Raw genomic sequence first — 17,556 nt, 5'->3', positions numbered from 1 at the left:
ATAGCAGCATCCCTTATGTGATGGGTCAACTCCAGAGGCACCTGGTGTGGCTATTAGGTGAGCACCTGGAAGCAAGACAGTGGGAATGGTTGTCTGGGTCTGGGTATATCCCTACAGGTTAGTGTGTGTCTAACAGTTGTCCCTCGCCATTTGCAGGTGACTCTGGTTACCCCAACCTGTCATGGCTACTGACCCCAGTGAGGAATCCCACTACAATGAGGTCCAAGGGCGAACTCGGCGGATTATAGAACAGACCTTCGGCCTCCTGAAGGCCAGGTTCCGGTGCCTCCATATGACAGGTGGATCCCTATTCTACTCACCAAAGAAGGTGTGCCAGATCATCGTGGTTTGCTGTATGCTTCACAACTTAGCTTTGCGACGACAGGTGCCTTTTCTGCAGGAGGATGGTCCAGATGGCGGTGTTGTTGCAGCTGTGGAGCCTGTGGACAGTGAAGACGAGGAAGCAGAAGAAGAAGAAGACATGGACAACAGGAACTCGGTGATCCTGCAATATTTCCAGTGAGACACGGGTAAGAGTACAGACCTACCTACTACTTGCACTTTAACACTACTACCTCTTTACTGTCTGTTGTTTTCACCCAGTGTATGGTCACTGAGTTGTCACTTTCCCTTATGATTTCACAGATGTGGGTCCCACTGTGTGACATCTGCTTTGTTTCCCCATGGACTAGAGCTGTGTGACATAGGTATGTTGACATTACATTTCAAAAAGCTTTTTGTCACTGTAATTGCTAATAAACAATTTCGAAATCACAGACTGACTCCAGATTGTTTTGTGCTTCAAGGGTGTTTATTGAAGTGCTCTATATTGGAGAGGGTTGTAAAATGGTGAGGGGGGATGGTGGGGGAATGTACATGGCAGAGTTCAGTCTATTAGTGTCACAGGTGCATTGCCCAAATAGGCATAGGAAGTGGAGCAGGGGCAGTTTGAGGATGGACAGGGTGACAAAGTGGGACAGAAAGATGACATTCCGGGTGGTCTCATTTCTTGGCGGGGGTCTTGGCATCGTTCTCTGTCTTTGTCCTGGATCTCAGGGACCGTTTGTGGGGTGGTTCTCCCTATGCAGGGGGTGGGGTGCTGGTGTGGTGGTGCTGTGGGGGGGTGTCCTGTCCACTAGCGCCGGCGGAGGTGGTGGGCAGTTCATCGTCCATGCTAGTGTCAGGGGCCCCTTGTTGTGCCACAGTGTCCCTCCTGGTGTTGAGTACTTCCTTCAGCACCCCTACGATGGTGCCCAAGGTGGAATTGATGGTTCTGAGTTCCTCCCTGAATTCCAAATACTGTGCCTCCTGCAGCCGCTGGGTCTCCTGAAACTTGGCCAGTACCGTTGCCATTGTCTCCTGGGAGTGGTGGTAGGCTCCCATGATGGAGGAGAGGGCCTCGTGGAGAGTGGGTTCCCTTGGCCTGTCCTCCCCCTGTCGCACAGCAGCCCTCCCAGTTCCCCTGTGTTCCTGTGCCTCCATCCCCTGGACCGTGTGCCTACTACCACTGCCCCCAGGTCCCTGTTGTTGTTGGGGTGGTGGGTTAGCCTGGGTTCCCTGTAGTGGTGGACACACTGCTGATTGACGTGTCCTGGGGACATAGGTATGGGCCCGGTGGGTGCTGTGCTGGTGTTTCTAGAGGGAGGAAGGTCTGTAGTGGCCTGTGAGTGTGTGAGGGGAACCGACTGTCCAGAGGTCCCTGATGGGCCAGGCTGGTCATCTAGATCCAGTTGGACAGAGCTGCTGTCATCACCGTGGGCCTCTTCTGTTGGTGGTGTGGACATGTGTCGACCCTCCTGTCCGGTGACGTTGGGTAGGGGTCCTGCAGGGGTATAAAAGGATGTTTATTACATCTGTGTGCGCAATGGGTGGGTGACTCTGTACCCCAGTGCTTGCATTCTTGTGTGGGACCTTGTGTGATGGTGGTTTATGGGGTGTATGGGTATGTGCAGTGGCCATGCTTTGGTGATGGGTGTCCATGCTTTGGTGTTGCATGCAGGGCTTGGTGTTGGGATGGGTGGTTTGTGATATTGGGACATTTGTGAGGAGTTGGAGTGATGGGGGTGAGGGTGAGGGTGGGGGTATGTGATGGCATGCAGGTAGGGTGGGGGATGTAATAGTTAAGATTTGACTTACCAGAGTCCATTCCTCCATCTACTCCTGCGAGGCCCTCAGGATGGAGAATCGCCAAGACCTGCTCCTTCCATGTTGTTAGTTGTGGGGGAGGAGGTGGGGGTCCGCCGCCAGTCCGCTGAACCGCAAGGTGGTGTCTTGAGACCACGGAACGCACCTTCCCCCGTAGGTCGTTCCACCTCTTCCTGATGTCCTCCCTATTTCTTGGGTGCTGTCCCATTGCGTTGACCCTGTCCACTATTCTTCGCCATAGCTCCATCTTCCTAGCTATGGAGGTGTGCTGCACCTGTGCTTCGAATAGCTGTGGCTCTACCCGGATGATTTCCTCCACCATGACCCTGAGCTCCTCCTCAGAGAACCTGGGGTGTCTTTGCTGTGCCATGGGGTGGTGTGGGTGATGTGTGGGGCGGTGTGTGTGGTGATAGGTGTGCTGATATGTAATGGTGTGTTGTGTGAGCTGCGTGGAAGTTCTGTTGGTGATGGTATTTTGTGCCTGTGGATGCTTGGTAGTTGTTTGTGGTCTCTCTCTGGCCTTCTTTCTGAATTTTTGGTAGTAGGGGTTTGTGGGTGATGTGGGTGTGTGTTTTATATTGTATTGGGTGTGTGGGAGTGGTGTGTGTATCAGGTGTGTGTATTTGGACTTGTCCAATGTGGCTGTGTTTTGTAAGAGTGTGTGTATTTTGAGCGCAGCGGTGTGTACCGCCAATGGAATACTGCGGTTGAAAGACCGCCGCGTGGATTCGTGGTTGTGATAGTGTGGGCGTATTTCTGTTGGCGTGACAGTGGAGGTTTTGTTTTTGCCAGTTTATCACTGACCTTTGGTGTGGCGGACTTGTGTGGGTGTCTGGATTTTGGCGGATTATGAGCTGTGGGTCGTAATAGCTGTGGCGGATTTCCGTGGCCGCAGCAGTGTGTTGGCGGTCTTCTGCACGGCAGTAAGCGGCATTTCCCGCCAATGTTGTAATGACCCCTTTAGTGTCATATTTAGCCAACTTTATGCGGTTGGTCGCCGAGACCTCCTGGCCTGAAGAAAAACAAGCAGCCTTGTTCTACAAGGGTCTCAAAGAGGAGCTAAAAGATATCCTAGCTCAAATAGACCTGCAGCCGACAGACTGTCGAGAATTGATGAAACCTTGTCTTGAGACTAGATCATCATTTAACTGAACGAAAAGGAACACGCAAAAAGACTGAAAAATAATCCTGGCGTGTTCACGATAATAGATACTCAAGAACTCCAAAAGCAAGAACGCCGGAACCGATGGAAAGTGGGACCATCAGGAGACCTTTGACTAAAGACGAAAAGGACCTACGTAGAAAGAATAGACAATGCCTCTATTGTGAGCGCAAAGGTCATTTTGCCAAAGAATGTCCAATCAAACCAAAGAGCAAAAGAGGTCCAGTTCAGAAGGTTGCAGCCAATGCTCAAGTCGAGTCGGAAAACTAAAACACCCAGGATGCAGAGAAGGGTTGCTCTTGGGTGTCACCGTGGACCCTTCACAATCCAGACATATTAAACTGGGTATAAAGTTCAGGTAAAGAGAAAGACCCATTTCAAGAAGGCTCTAGTCGATTCTGAGGCTACCGGGAACTTTGTTGACGCTCAATTAGTTCATGCATAGGAGATCCCCTGTATTGAAAAAAAGACCCCAGAAATCATCCAGACAGTAGATGGAAAACTCTTGACTGGAGGTCCTGTAATTCTTCAGACTGTCCCTTTGTTGGTGATTTGTGAAGATAAGAATCAAAGAAAGAGACATAAAGAGAAACTCATCCTTGATGTGATCGATGCGCCCCATTATGGAATTATCCTTGGCTTACCATGGTTAACTCACCACAATCCAGAGATTAATTGGGCAGAATGAAAAATTGGGTTCTCATCTGCGCTATGTAAAGAACACTGCCTCCAAAAGTTTCAAGTATCAATCATTTGTAGCTCCTACATAGCCACTGCCGTTGAGAAAAAAATAAAATTGCTCAAACAGTATTCATCTTGCAAAGATGTGTTCGATGAGAAAGAAGCAGAGAACTTACCTCCTCATAGATCTTATGACTGTCAAATTGATCTAGTTCCAGGTGCGATACTCCCCAACTGTCGTGTATACGCTCTGTCAGAACATGAAAATCAACATTTACAGAAGTATCTAGATCAATTCTTGGAGAATGGTTTCATTCACCCTTCTAAGTCTCCTGCAGCTTCTCCTTTGTGTTTTGTTCCAAAGGCGAATGGAGAGCTTCGAACTTGTATTGACTATAGGGGTTTGAACAAAGTCACCATCAAAAATAAATATCCTTTGCCCTTAATTCCGGTCTTGCTGGAACAATTAAAGAAAGCCAAAATCTACACAAAGCTTGATCTTAGAGGTGCTTATCATTTGGTCAGAATGAGAGAGGGCGATGAATGGAAAACAGCGTTCAAGACAAGATATGGCCTTTTTGAATACACTGTCATGCCATTTGGTCTGTGTAATGCTCTAGCAGCATTTCAATTTTTCTTGAATGATGTTCTTAGAGAGTATCTCGACATATTTGCCATAGTCTACATTGATGACATTTTGATCTACTCGGACAATGAGAATGAACACGTATTACATGTCAAGAAAATTCTTGCCGCCCTTCGAAAGCACCATTTATATTGCAAACTAACCAAGTGTGAGTTTCATGTCACCACAATTGAATTTTGGGGGGTTATCCTTACCCCTCAAGGTATGGTGATAGCAGAAAAGAAAGTAAAGGCCGTATCTGAGTGGCCCATCCCAAAGAATGTTCGTGATGTACAATGTTTCCTGGGGTTTGCAAATTTTTACCGGAGGTTCATAAATCATTTCTCCCAGACAGTGGTTCCAATCACTAAGCTACTAAGAAAGAAAGAAAAATTTGTATAGTCCCCACAAGCTGACCACGCCTTTTGAACTTTGAAAGAATCTTTCTCCGCTGCCCCAGTCCTGACTCATCCTGATGCAGATCGACCCTTCATAGTGGAAGCAGATGCTTCAGATGTGGCAATAGGAGCAGTCTTGTTGCAACGAAACAAAGACACTGGTCAACTTCATCCTGTAGCTTACATGTCTCGAAAGTTGAATGAAGCCAAACAGAACTATGTTATTGCTGAAAAAGAACTTCTGGCGATTTGTGATGCCTTTAAAGAGTGGAGACATAATTTGTTGGGTGCCAAATGCACAGTCACTGTATGTACTGATCATCGCAATCTTCAGTTCATGAGTTCCGCCAGACTTTTGACTCCTTGGCAATTACGTTGGATGCTGTTTTTGCCGAATTTGATTCTGTGGTAACTTTCCGGCCTGGTAAAGGCAATTGCAAAGCTGACGCCTTGTCCCGCCAAGAGTCTACCACGTTGCCTACAGTTCAAACCTCCAGAGCTATCATTGCTCCAGACAAAGTCCTATGTATCATAAAGACTGAAGATTTCTTTGAAGACATCTGCAATTTCTTCACTGTTGAGAAATGGCAAACATGGGCCCAAGCAAATTCTAAAAGGTCAATCAAACAAGGATTACCTTTTCATGACGCTTGTTTGTTTGTGCCCACTATCAAACTTTGCAAGATAGTGTTTCATTGGTTGCATGTTATACCTACAGCAGGTCATCCAGGTACTCCTAAAACACTTGAATTAATCCAACGCTATTTTTGGTGGCCTACCTTAATAAAAGATGTAAAAATGATGGTAAACAACTGCGAAGTCTGTGCTCGCACAAAAGCAAGTCATTCAAAACCGAAAGGGTTGTTGCATCCACTCCCAACTCCAAGTCGTCCTTGGGAGCACATTTCCTTAGACTTTATTACAGGTCTACCTGTGGTTCAACAAAATTCAGTAATCCTGGTGGTAGTAGATAGTCTCATGAAATATGGACATTTCATTGCATGTAAGAAATTGCCCACTTCCAGTGAACTGGCAACAATTTTATTGAATAGGGTGGTTCGTTATCATGGACTGCCAAAAATGGTCCTCTCCGATCGAGGGTCGCAATTTGCCCCCAATTTCTGGAAGACATGGTGTAAAACACTCCAAGTGACATCTACACTATCTACTAGCCACCATCCTCAAACAGATGGTCAAACTGAGAGATTAAATCAGACTTTGAAGCAGTACCTGCGTGCTTATGCTGAAAAAGCACCTAATTCTTGGACATCAATGCTCTGGTTAGCTGAACTAGCCTACAATAACTCTTTCCACACTTCTATTGGTGTCACACCTTTTTTTGGCTTGTTTGGCTATCATCCTGACACCTTGCCCATCACTATCCCTCAAGAAAGTTCCCTTACTCCATCTGTGTCAGAAACCATTCAACATCTGCATCAAACCCAGGAATTGATTCAACAGCATTTAGAACAGGCCAAACAAAAATACAAAAAGCATTATGACAAGAAACATTGTGAGGGACCGCTGTATCAACCAGGTGAGAAAGTATGGCTTGCCACAAAACATATAGGGGGTCATTCCGACCCTGGCGGTCCATGACCGCCATGGCGGAGGGCGGCGGAAGCACCGCCAACAGGCTGGCGGTGCTTCCTGGGCTATTCTGACCGCGGAGGTAAAGCCGCGGTCAGAAAAGGGGAACCAGCGGTTTCCCGCCGGTTTTCCCCTGGCCCAGGGAATCCGCCATGGCGGCGCTGCTTGCAACACCGCCATGGGGATTCCGACCCCCTTCCCGCCAGCCTGTTTCTGGCGGTGTCCACCGCCAGAACCAGGATGGCGGGAACGGGTGCCGTGGGGCCCCCTAACAGGGCCCCACAAAGATTTTCACTGTCTGCTTTGCAGACAGTGAAAATCGAGACAGGTGCCACTGCACCCGTCGCACCCCTGCAACTCCGCCGGCTCCTCGTTGCAGGGGCTTTCCCGCTAGGCCGGCGGACAGCCTTTTGGCGGTCGCCCGCCGGCCCAGCGGGAAAGTTGGAATGACCGCTGCAGTGCGGTCATTCGGCGGTAACCGCATGGCGGGCGGCGACCGCCTCCCTCTGCGGTCAGAATGACCGCCATAGACTTCAAAAAGAAGCACATGTTCAACCCCAAATTCATAGGCCCTTACACTGTTCTTCAGCAAATAAATCCTGTGACCTATAAACTGCAATTGCCAAGGGCATTACGGATTCATCCAGTGCTCCACATTTCCCTCTTGAAAAAGGCAGTCCAGAAGGTCCGCCCTCATCCAGATCCAGTTCTAGTACAAGGGGAAGTAGAATACGAAGTCAAGAAAGTATTAGATTCTAAATTGAGAGGACGTAACCTATGGTACTTAATCTCATGGAAAGGTTATGGTCCTGAAAATAACTCATGGGTCTCCGCATCTGATATCCATGCTCCAGTACTTGTGAGGCATTTTCATCGTCTCAATCCAGAAAAAACAGGCCCTAGAGCACGTCTGGGAGAGAGGACTACTGTCAACATTAGGGCAGTGCACGCTCTATGGGCGACCAGAATGCAAAAACCTAACAATTTCAAGCTAACATAATTTATGCATTGTGCTGATATAATGTTGTTTAACCTTTTGCATTGCAGAGTTTTATCCTGAAGACTTATGTTCAGCATGCATATAAATGCTGTTTACATGTAATGCACTGTTGCAGGCATTCAGAGTGTGTCAGGGTGTGGTCCCATTCCAGGGCCTTCTAGAAGCTTCCCTGCAGCATGCCTAGGTGTGGTTGATAGGCTGGGCTAAGCCTCTATAAAAGGGAGCCAGCCCAGCTCCACATGCTCACTATTCAGAGGTCCCGGTGCAGAGCAGCAGCAACTTCCTGAGCTCCTGTTCCGGAGGCCTACTTGGATCTTCCAGGCCTCGCCCTTTCACTTTGCGTGGTGATTCTTGATCAGGGCGGTAAGACGGAGGTCGGGCTGGGCCCCCGACTCCATTCTCGAAGGATTTTGAATTCTTGGGCCTAATTATCATGATAAGATCTTTTGACTCTTGTGCGTGTGAAAGTGCGCTTGATGTTTCATTGGGCATTTACATGCTGGCATTCGAATCGGCTAGACACGCGATTCCTTGCTCGTGTTTCATTCATGTTATTCATTGTGCGTTACAGTTTCCAGACATTCATATGGTGACATTCGAATTGGCTAGACGTGCGATTCCTTACTCGTGTTTAATTCGTGTTATTCATTGTGTGTTACCATTTCCAGGCATTCATATGGTGACATTCGAATCTGCAAGACGCGCAATTCTTTCCTTGTGCTTTAACCCTTGATATTCATTGTGCGTTACTATTTCCAGGCATTCATATGGTGACATTCGAATCTGCAAGACGCGCGATTCACTCCTCGTGCTTTAACTCTTCATATTCATTGTGCGCTACCATTTCCTGGCATTTACATGGTGGCATTTGAATCGGCGAGACGTGCGATTCATTTCTCGTGTGTAATTCATGTTGTTCATTGTGCGCTACCATTTCCTGGCTTATACATGGTGGCATTCGAATTGGCGAGACGCGCAATACATTTCTTGTGTGTAATTCATACTTTTCATTGTGCGCTACAATTTCCTGGCATTTACATGCTGGCATTCGAATTGGCGAGACACACAATTCATTTCTCGTGTGTAATTCATGTTGTTCATTGTGAGCTACCATTTCCTGGCTTATACATGGTGGCATTCGAATACGTGAAACACGCGATTCACTTCTCATGTGTGTAATTCATACTGTTCATTGTGCGCTACAATTTCCTGGCATTTACATGGTGGCATTCGAATCGGCGAGACATGCGATTCATTTCTTGTGTGTAATTCATGCTGTTCATTGTGCGCTACCATTTCCTGGCATTTTTATGGTGACATTCGAATCGTCAGGAAGTGCGATTCTTTTCTTGTGTTTATTAACACGGTGTTCATAATGTGCTACCTCTTCATAGCATTTACGAAGTGGCTTTCTAGTCAGCAAGATGCGTGATTTATTTCTCGAGTCTAAACTTATGTTATTTATGGTGCACAATCATTCTATGGTATTTACAGCCTTTTGTGAAAGTATACAAGGTGCACAATTCATGTTCTGACAATTTTGAGAAAACAAAATGCTAGAGTTCTAGATGTGATGTAGTATGTATATAAGAAGTTCCTCAAAACTGGTTCATATGATGTTTTAGAAATTATATAGATGTTTTTTCTTGATCCTCATGCAAAAGATAATGTTTGAATCTGAACACTGCATTTAACCATTCCTTGATTCCTTCTCAGGTATCCAGTATTCTTGAAGCCTAGTTATTTAAATCCATTCTTAGGTTGTCTATAATCTCAGAACGAAAATGCTTAGAGTTATAATCTAGTATTGATTAATATGTTATAATCTTGATATTGTGTGTTTTAACCTTTTGCTTCCTACAGGTCTCCTTCCCAGCTGTTCCCTTCCTAATCCTCTTTTCCCCACTTGGACTCTCTTAGACTCTGTAATAATTCTAATCAGAGTATTGGAGCTGTCTTGTGGTGGAAGTGTTCGGAATGTGCACAGACCCCGAGGATCTGGTGACTCTGACAATTACTGAGTATTATTGAGGAAACCGCGTCAAAGTTATGCATTAATTTCATCCCCAAATCCAAGGCTGGTGCAGACTGTGTTCATTCTGTATTTGTTTTAACACTTCCAGTAAACTGGCAAGTGTCGGGGTACCATGTGTAGTAGTATATATGGCAGCGAAGACTGTACCCCATGTGGCGCAGTCATCCACCGAGGGAACCATCCCAAAGGGCAAGCACATAGTAAGCAGTCTATGTTTTTTCTGTGGTCCCGAATGGGGAAACACAGCTTCCAGCTGATTAGTTTTCTGAGCAATCCAGAACGGTATTTATTCCCGTTCTGCGGGTACCTTACCCATGATAGTATGCACTGTTTGTGGAATAATCCCTGTAGCCAATTGATAACCACCAGGTACTGGTGGTGCTGGACGCGCTGGTGTGGTGTTCAAAGTCCGCATTACGAACTGAACTAATCGTCTATATAATAATGCCACTAATTCATTATATAAATCTCGCAGATCTGCTATTGACATATTCTGTATTCCTGGGTGAGGTGTGTATGTGGCAAACATAGGCCACGTTGGTCCGTCATTACTTAAGGGACCTAGCCTCACTCTTTGTAGTATATGTGGTAGAGTGCCTTCAAACCAGTTCTGGTGCTCTTGGTATGTGAGAGATATTTCATGATACTGGTATGCTCGGTACCGTTTAGATACTTTTTCAATTTCATATGTGTGAAATGTATGTGTTCTTTGGTCCACCTCAGGAAAGGTGACCCAACAGAAAAAAAATTCTGTTTGGTATGCTTCATTGGCCTCTATTATAAGGGTAACATCCCGGCCTTCATCTGTAAGGCCATGCGTTAATAAATGTTGCATCAGAGCTTGTCCAGCATTTACAGGAATATCAATGGCAGCAGCCATTTTTGTTTAGAAAACGGAACACCAAAAATGGGGAGTAAAGGTTCTTTTAGGAGTTCGAGCTCAAACAGCCTACAGCTTAATCAGGTAACACCTTTTCAGCTGAGGAGGAATTTCCCAAAGCACCAAGGCAGGGAAAGTGAAATGCGCCAATCGGCACATTTCACTTTAATTAAAATGACGGCAACGAGACATGAGCGTTGCTCATCATTCCAATGAAAAAGAAACACAGCCTAAGGTGGTGGAGAACTTGTTCCCTAACTCCCGAGGCTGTTTTGGCAGAAAGGAAATCCCTCTGGTGACACCTACTTAGATGCGTGAGAGACAAGTTGCTGGCATAATATTTAATTTGCGCATTTTTGACTTTGTAGGTGTGTTTTGTGGACGACAGTGTCCTACGGAGACTCCTAAAATTATTTAGGGCTGAAACGTCAACAGCATTCATCTAGTCAGTTCTAATTTGGACAAATTACCTAATTGAAGAGATCATTGGTGAATTTACAGTGTGTCACTGTATTGTATGTCATGTGTATTTTTGTGTTGTGTATGAGTACTGCATCATCTGCACTATCGCCATCTCACTCCTGATATTCTGACTGTTTATGAATGAGAATTAATTGTATATAAGAAGATATATACTATTTTGCGCCCAGCATCTACACTTATGATCCATCATGAATGTATATATATCAATTTAATTGACGGTGAATAATTGGAAGTTGTATACAGAGGCTTGCAAACCCGTGGGGTTGCTAGCTCTGACTTAATGAGCCCCATGTTACGACTGTTATGTTATTGGTTATGTAATTACCCCCGGATTGGAAGACAATGTGCCATCCTTCCACTGCATTATTTGTTTGGGCTTCCTGTGCCAAGATGCTGTCAAAGACATCCCACCATGTTATTTGGAATTTGGGTTGTCGTCTGTGTCCGAAGCAATGCAGTCTACAAACCAATGTGTCTTCGAAATAATCCATATGGGGCTGTGTTCTATTAAATTAATTACAACATCATCTTTTTTAGTGGCTCTTCCATAGTATGCATTAGAATAATATTTGGAACATTTCTGATTTACTTGTTCTGTCAATGCACTTTTTGGCTATAAGTATAGCCCATGTTAGTCACTGCTTTCCTTTCTGAGATGTTATATATTTGGCTCTTTCTGACATTGTTTCTGAAAGTAGTGCAATAGTATTAAATATATACAATTTTGTATAGTTTATATATTTATTACTACATTTAAAATTATGCAATTACTTTTTAATACTTTTTTTTAGATGTTTGACACTGTATTTCAGCTTTTCTATTGGGGGAGTTCTAATGCACAGCAGGTGCTTTCTTTTCAGTTGGAAAGAAAAACATGGCAGTTTTATTTTAAATGTTTATTTGTTGGTAGTTTGTTGAGGTTTTTAGTTTCAGTTTTAATCGCTATTGGGGCGAGTTTATATTTTTTAATAATTCATGTGTACTTAATTTGTTATATCTTTTCGGTGGTTTGTGTTAGTTGTTTTTGTCAGCTTATCACTTTTCAAAGTTTTTTTATTTTTTTCGTAAATACAAGTAAAGAGATAGAATTTGGAGAGAATTATGTAAATTATTTGCTATCTTATTTTTTTGAGTTTATTTACAAGTACGTTTTAGTTTAAATATAAGTTTTACTTCCTTGGTTAGGTAGTTATTGTGATGTATATATTACTTCTTTGAGGGTCTGGTCAGAGAATTCTGCAGTTTCCTTGTCATACACAGCTTGTCAGTTTTGAAGTATTTAGTTGATAAAATTAGTGTACCTTTTATACTGTTGATTTAACTGTTTGATTTTATTGGTTAATATTGTTTATAGTTTGACTTTTATTGGTTAGTTTAGCTTTAGTTTGATTTTATTTTATCGGTTATGTCCTACGGTAAAAGCTAACTTAGTTTTTCATATAACTATGTATACACACACATATATACATAACTTAGGATGTTGTCTAAATGTTTGTGGTTATTGCAAATATACATTTTTTGGTTATATCATGATTTTGTTGGGGTGAATTGTAAATATTCATTTTTAATTTAACCACTGTATAAAATGTTTTAGGTTTATTTTAAATGAGCTTTTATATCAAGGAATAACGATTATATTAACAATAATGTAATCATTTTTGCAATATGTTTGAATCAAATATTTTTTACATATTTGTTTATTTAAAGGTGACAATATTTTTAACAACGATATTTGTGTTTTTGATATAAGTAAAAACCAATATTTTAACAACAATATTTGTGTTCTCATTCTTTGTTGTTTTATTGGTTGAACTATAGGAAGCAGATTTTTTTTGTAAACAATATTTATTTTCCAATATTTTTGTTTCAATATTGTCTTCATAATATTATATTAGTAATCCTTAAATAATCCTACAAAATTATTTCTGTACTAAACCAGGGTCAAAGTATGAGATTTTCTAACGTCAAAGTTGATGTCCCTTTCAATCTGAAGTTTGAGGTGATGAATATCCATGAGAGAGGCACAAAGAACACTGAGATATATATTTCTCTGACTAGGTTTTAGCGATAAGGATATAAAACGCATGTGTAAGGATGTTTCAGTGAATGCTTTAACTATTCTGTGTGACCTCCTTAATTCCCCTTTAGCTCAGGAGAGCATATAGAATAAAAATATGACACATAATCAATGTAGTGCAATAAACCATCAAATTCACTTCAGTGTTGCATGTTTCAGTTTTTTTCCACTGCTACTTAACTACTGTGTTTATTTTGTGGGTTTATTTTTACTACACTTTGCGGACAGAAATCATATTTCTGTTCTCAAGAGTTTAGTGAGAGCAAAATAGAAGAGTAAATACTGGGAAAAATAGAGGTGTATCATTCATGTTTTGGGGACAGAATAACTAAATATGCATAAACATGCCAGCTATCAAGACTTAAGTGACAGAGATATATTTTTTTTGCTAAATTTGCAGCTACCCTATTTCTGAGTGAGGGAGGCTGACTCAATCGCCATGTTTATCCCGGCTTATGCAGAACTGTACATATGTTGCATAGGCAGAGTGGGACATTCAGGATCTCATAATCCATGCTTACTTTCAAAGATTTGTGTGAAATGCAACAATCCTTTGCTAAATTGTGTAAAATTACTTAAACTAACTTTCCATTGTCCCTTATATTTTGTTAATGAAGGGTTACTTTACGTACCACACAATAAGACAAGTACAGGAGAAACACGGTTTACCTCGCTGACGTCTAAGAACCTGATAACCAAACTGAGAAACTAAATGTGATGAGTGGAATCTTTGATTTCACTTCAAGCACTAATAATTAATTACTTGTGGTGAGGTACCAACCGTGTAATAAAAATGATCCTTGGTCCTGCTGCATTAGAATGAACAACTATAAGGCCCGGAAAATAGGACACTTCCCTGATTAGGAACACAAGTAACCCTAGAACTGTTTCAGCTTTGATAGGTCTCATAGGCGAGGTGCTGCTTAACTCTTATGGTACGATGAGCTAGGAGTCCCAGAACTGGGCATACTCGTTACACTCAGGGCATCTCGCTGAGAAAAAGATAAAAATCATGGATGAAATGCTTAAATTATTCTTACCCCCAGGTAATTATCCTGGGCTGCACACCATTCCATCATGGTTCCCTTCTTTTCTGAGGAATTCTGGTAATGCATCAGCTGTCCCAAGAAAAGCTGACAGTGCCCACCCTAATGTAGAGATTGCCTTTGCTGTCCCTCACTTCTAGGTATCTTTCTTCTGTGTGGCACATCTTTTTATGCTCATGGGATTACAATTTAACAATTGGGGAGGTTAATTTCTAGTTCCTCACCATGAAATTTGCATGTGTGGCTGCCTTTACATTAGCTAAAAGGCTGGGGGTCTTTCTGTGTTAAAACAGTTTTCTGGAGTTGTTTCTGAATGGGGTGGTCCGGATTCCAGGTTTCTCTTTTAAAGCGTAGTCTGCCTTTCACAGAGTATGAAAAATGTAACTTCTTGATTCAAGGTGAGAAGGAAAGCCTGGCACCGACTGGGTATGAGATGCACATTCCTTATTTATAGTGACCATTGTAAAGAATTCAGGAAGTTTGATCATTTGTTCGTGACATCCAGTGTTGACGGTCAGGGTTGCAAGGCTTCCAACAAATCAGTAAATAGGCAAATAGGTTCTACCACTGCCATGGCATGCTCTTTGGCTGGGGCCCAATAGTCTTCAGGGAATCAGGAAGATAGGGGGCAATAGCCTCATGAGCTGACGTACACAGGGTTCTGCTGTCTGAGATTTGTAACTTCATATTCACTGCTCAATAAATATATTTGGTTTCCAATATCAGCTTCAGAACCTCCAGGGCATTGAGAGAGAGATGATCTATGGTGTCAAGGTCCTACTGTCAATTTTGACTTGATTATTTACAGATCTCATCCCAGTCATTATGGACCACCCACCAAACCAGTCAGGGCCCAAGCTGGTGGTGTGACATCCTTGCTTCTCAGCAAACTTTTAGACATTCATTTTGCTAGCGCGCCTGGTCCTTAGTAAGTAAAGTTACAAGGGGACGCGTATAGGTCGATGAACCTTTTGAATTGCATGGAGTATCCTAGTCATGCAGTGACAATTGAATCAATAACTAACATCAGTACTCAAGGAAAACACTCTATGACACCACAAATAACAAACCATACTAATCAAAAATAACCACTACTCAGGAAAGGGTTAACACGTTTTATTCCCTATCGCTTACAATTCTAAGTCATCTGTTAGTTCAAACTTTATTCAAATCAACTCTTTATTAATTAGTTAGTTAAAAGACATTGGCGGTCATTACAACATTGGCGATAAAAGCTGCTTACCGCTGTGCAGAAGACCGCCACCACACCGCCACGGCCGAAAGAAATCCACCACAGCTATTATGAACCACAGCTCGGAATCCACCAAAATTCAGACATCCACACAAGTCTGCCACACCAAAGGTCAATGATAAACTGGCGAAAACAAAACCTCCACCGTCATGCCAATAGAAATACGCCCACACTATCACGACCCACGAATCCACGCGGCAGTCTTTCAACCGCGGTATTCCATTGGCGGTACACACCGCCGCGCTCAAAATACACACACATTTACAAAACACAACCACATTGAACAAATCGAAATACACACACCTGATACACATACACACACGAGTCCCACACACCCAATACTATATAAAACACACACCCACATCACCCACAAACCCCTACGACCAGAATCACCGAGAGAAGGCCAGAGAGAGACACCACCATCAACAAACTAGCATCCACAGGCACACAACACCATCACCCACATAGCTTCCACGCACCTCACACTACACACCATTAAATATCAGCGCACTTATCACCAAACACACCAACCCACACATCACCCACACCACCCCATTGCACGGCAAAGACACCCCAGGTTCTCAGAGGACGAGCTCAGGGTCATGGTGGAGGAAATTGTCCGGGTAGAGCCACAGCTATTCGGATCACAGGTGCAGCACACCTCCATTGCTAGGAAGATGGAGCTATGGCGAAGAATAGTGGACAGGGTCAACGCAGTGAGACAGCACCCAAGAAATAGGGATGACATCAGGAAGAGGTGGAACGACCTACGGGGGAAGGTGCGTTCCGTGGTCTCAAGACACCACCTTGCGGTTCAGCGGACTGGCGGCAGACCCCCTCCACCTCCCCCACACCTAACAACATGGGAGGAGCAGGTCTTGGAGATTCTGCATCCTGAGGGCCTCGCAGGAGTAGCAGGAGGAATGGACTCTGGTAAGTCAAATCTCTCACTATTTCATCCCCCACCCAACCTGCATGCCATCACATACCCCCACCCTCACCCCCATCACTCCAACTCCTCACGAATGTCCCAATATCACAAACCACACATCCCAACACCAGGCCTTGCATGCAACAACAAAGCATGGACAACCAACACCAAAGCATGCCTACTGCACAAACCCATACACCCACTAAACCATCCTCACACAAGGTCCCACACAGGAATGCAAGCACTGGGGTACACGGTCAACCACCCATTGCACACCATGGCACACACAGATGCAATAATCATGCTTTTACACCCCTGCAGGACCCCTACCCAACGTCACCGCACAGGAGGGTCCAGACATGTCCACACCACCAACAGAAGAGGCCCACAGTGATGACAGCAGCTCTGTCCAACTGGATCTAGAATGACCAGCCCGGCCCATCGGGGTCCTCAGGACAGTCTGTTCCCCTCACACAGTCACAGACCACTACAGAGCTTCCCCCCTCTGGAAACACCAGCACAGCACCCACCCAGCGGGCCCATACCTCTGTCCCCAGGACACGTCAAGCAGCAGTGTGTCCACCACTACAGGGAACCCAGGCTAACCCACCACCCCAACAACACCAGGGACCTGGGGGCAGTGGCAGTGGGCACACCGTTCAGGGGACGGAGGCCCAGGAACACAGGGGAACTTGGAGGGCTGCTGTGTGACAGGGGGAGGACAGGCCAAGGGAACCCACTCTCCACGAGGCCCTCTCCAACATCATGGGAGCCTACCACCACTCCCAGGAGACGATGGAAATGGTACTGGCCAAGTTTCAGGTGACCCAGCGGCTGCAGGAGGACCAGTATCTGGGCTTCAGGGAGGAACTCAGAGCCATCAATTCCACCCTGGGCACCATCGTAGGGGTGCTGAAGGAAGTACTCAACTCCAGGAGGGACACTGTGGAACAACAAGGAGCCCCTGACACTAGCCTGGACGATGAACTGCCCACCACCTCTGCTGGCGCTAGTGGACAGGAGGCACTACCACAGGACCACCACACCAGCACCCCATCCCCTGCAGAGGGAGAATCACCCTGCAAACGGTCCCTGAGATCCAGGACAAAGACAAAGTACGAAGCCAAGACCCCCGCCAAGAAATGAGGCCACCCTGAATGTCATCTTTTTGTTCCACTTTGTCACCCTGTCCATCCTCAAACTGCCCCAGCTTCACTTCCTATGCCCATTTGGGCAATGCACCTGTGAGAC

Source organism: Pleurodeles waltl, chromosome 12 (assembly GCF_031143425.1).
Source record: "Pleurodeles waltl isolate 20211129_DDA chromosome 12, aPleWal1.hap1.20221129, whole genome shotgun sequence".
In the NCBI taxonomy this organism is placed as follows: Eukaryota; Metazoa; Chordata; class Amphibia; order Caudata; family Salamandridae; genus Pleurodeles; species Pleurodeles waltl.
Note: the sequence above shows the minus strand (reverse complement) of the source record.